The following is a 2,008-nucleotide window of genomic DNA, read 5'->3' as shown; positions in this document are numbered from 1 at the left end:
TTTTTTTTTTTTTTTTTTTTTTTCCTGCAAGCTCAGTCCAACTATACTTAAAGGTATTCAGTGAAAAATCATTCGTGAGAGACTGCAACAAATCCTAGAAGTTACATACATGAATTAAATGCATAAGTGTTTTTAGTAGCCAACACTCCCGCACACACAAAAGACAACTTACGTTACAAGCGATAACAGTATGTGCCCCCGCATGGCTAACTGCAAGGTCAAAGCTACTCTGCAGAAACACAAACAATGTTTGGTGCATTGCTAAACTTGCCTGGACAGCTTTATTTACTGCAGTTCCCCTAACATGTAGCCGTCTCTCCCAGAACTAAAAAAAAAATGGGAAAGGAACAACACAACACTAGACATTGAAAGTGTACTTAAACTATTAAGTACTTAAGTGTACTTTAAATTGTTTAAATGTTTCCATGTGTGATTAAAACAAACAAACAAACAAAACGAACAGAGAAGCAGAGGACTCCCAACAGTCGCCCAGCTCCGCATTTCCCCTTTCCTAATTCTACACCCTGTCCCCGGGCAGTGCGAGTTTAAGCGAGTCTCCCGTCCCCGTGCTCTTTGTCTATGGGATTTCCAAAAATAAGCCTCTGTCGAAAGGCAGCTTCCACTCCCTCCCCCCGCCAGTCGGCTCTGCAATTGGGGATGAGCCTGGTTCCAAACTCCATATATAACTAGTGGCCCAAGAACAAGCCGAGTTGGACTCCGTAGAAGTCCAGGTCTACGTAAAATTTCAGCCCCGAGAGTCGGACGCTTTCAAAGTTTTTGTTTGTTCCTCTTCAAAAATTCGTTTCTGACCCCTCGGCCTCCTCAGCGGGTCCCCGGGCCCCCAGCCCGCGCCCCGCGCCCTACCTCGCTCAGGCGGGACGAAGCTGCGCTCGGGGAGCTCCGGGTCCGCGCCGCGCGCTCCGCATCTTGCTGCTGCCCCCAACAGACAGCGCCGCGCTCTGACAAAGTTCCTCGAGTCGGGGTCCCCTCCCTCCACAGCCGCGCACTCCAATAGCCAGCCCTGCTCGCTGCTGCCCGCGCGTGTCTGCAAGGCAAAGCCGCAGAGTGCGGCGCCGAGGCAGGGTGGCTGCCTTAGCAAGAGGCTGGGAGGGGTTAATGATTTGAGCTTTCACGCCCTCTGCCAGCCCCTGGGGCCCGCGGGTCTGCCCTGCCGAGACGCTCGGTCCGGGGAAGATGTGGGGCAGCAGCAAACAAAATACCACAGAATGAAAGCGAACCCCTCCTCCACAGCCCGCAAGTGAGGGGGCGGGGAGGGGCGGGGCCTGGTGCCCCCTAAATTCTAATGTGTGAAGCACGTTCCTCGCCAGCTCGCCGCGGCTCCCTGGAGATGGAGAGGGTTCCCCGCAGAAGACGGGAGGTGGGGCGCTTCTGAAAACTTTTCTCCAAGAAGGCTTAGGGGCAGCAACAGACGCGGCGTCGCGTGGCGCCCCTGCCCGGTCCCCACCTTGAAACCCTGGGAGGACCGAGAGTCCCGAGCTAGCGACCCTGAGTCCCCGGGGACACGGGAGCCGTTCCCTGGCCGGTGCACGGCGCGCTGGGATGGAGAGGCTGCGAAGGGACGGCGAGAGGTATGGAAAAGGCCAGCCGCCAGAAAGCGAGAGTGGGCAGAAATGGGACGCTCTCCCTCGCCCCTCCACTCCCGATCCCGGCGAAGCCCTGCAGTTTGCCACCTGGGGAGCAGAAAGTGGCTTTTTCTGGCTCACGATGAACTGGGCCAGCGCTGGACTTGGTATTGGGTAGGCGCTCCACTCATTCAAATGGCCACAGCGCCAGGCAGTGTGACCCAGATTCTGGCCGCTGCTGAGGCCTTTGAGGAGGTGGGGGCCCCCGCCGGCCCCGAGAGACTGGACACGCTTGGGGGACGCAGGAATTTTCCAAGTGGAAGAGCCGCGTGGCTTAGCACAGCCCCGCGCCTGCAGGCGCCCACCTAAGAACTAGGGGAGGGCGCGCTTCTCTGTCTGCTCAAGCGATTTGGATGGCCCCAAAC

General features: G+C 56.9%; 1 protein-coding gene across 1 annotated transcript in view; it reads right to left on the bottom strand.

Moving 5' to 3' along the window:
• Positions 1-1,211, bottom strand: part of S1pr1 (sphingosine-1-phosphate receptor 1) — a 4,125-nt gene extending 2,914 nt beyond the window's left edge. The window contains exon 1 of the mRNA XM_010639088.3: positions 865-1,211. The gene's annotated coding sequence lies outside the window, so the exon portion shown is untranslated. The remainder of the gene's footprint in view (positions 1-864) is intronic.
• Positions 1,212-2,008: the final 797 nt, after the last annotated feature.

The sequence above is a fragment of the Fukomys damarensis genome, unplaced genomic scaffold, assembly GCF_012274545.1.
Source record: "Fukomys damarensis isolate Sample0158 unplaced genomic scaffold, DMR_v1.0_HiC HiC_scaffold_33, whole genome shotgun sequence".
In the NCBI taxonomy this organism is placed as follows: Eukaryota; Metazoa; Chordata; class Mammalia; order Rodentia; family Bathyergidae; genus Fukomys; species Fukomys damarensis.
Note: the sequence above shows the minus strand (reverse complement) of the source record. Positions and strands in the feature narration are given on the sequence as shown.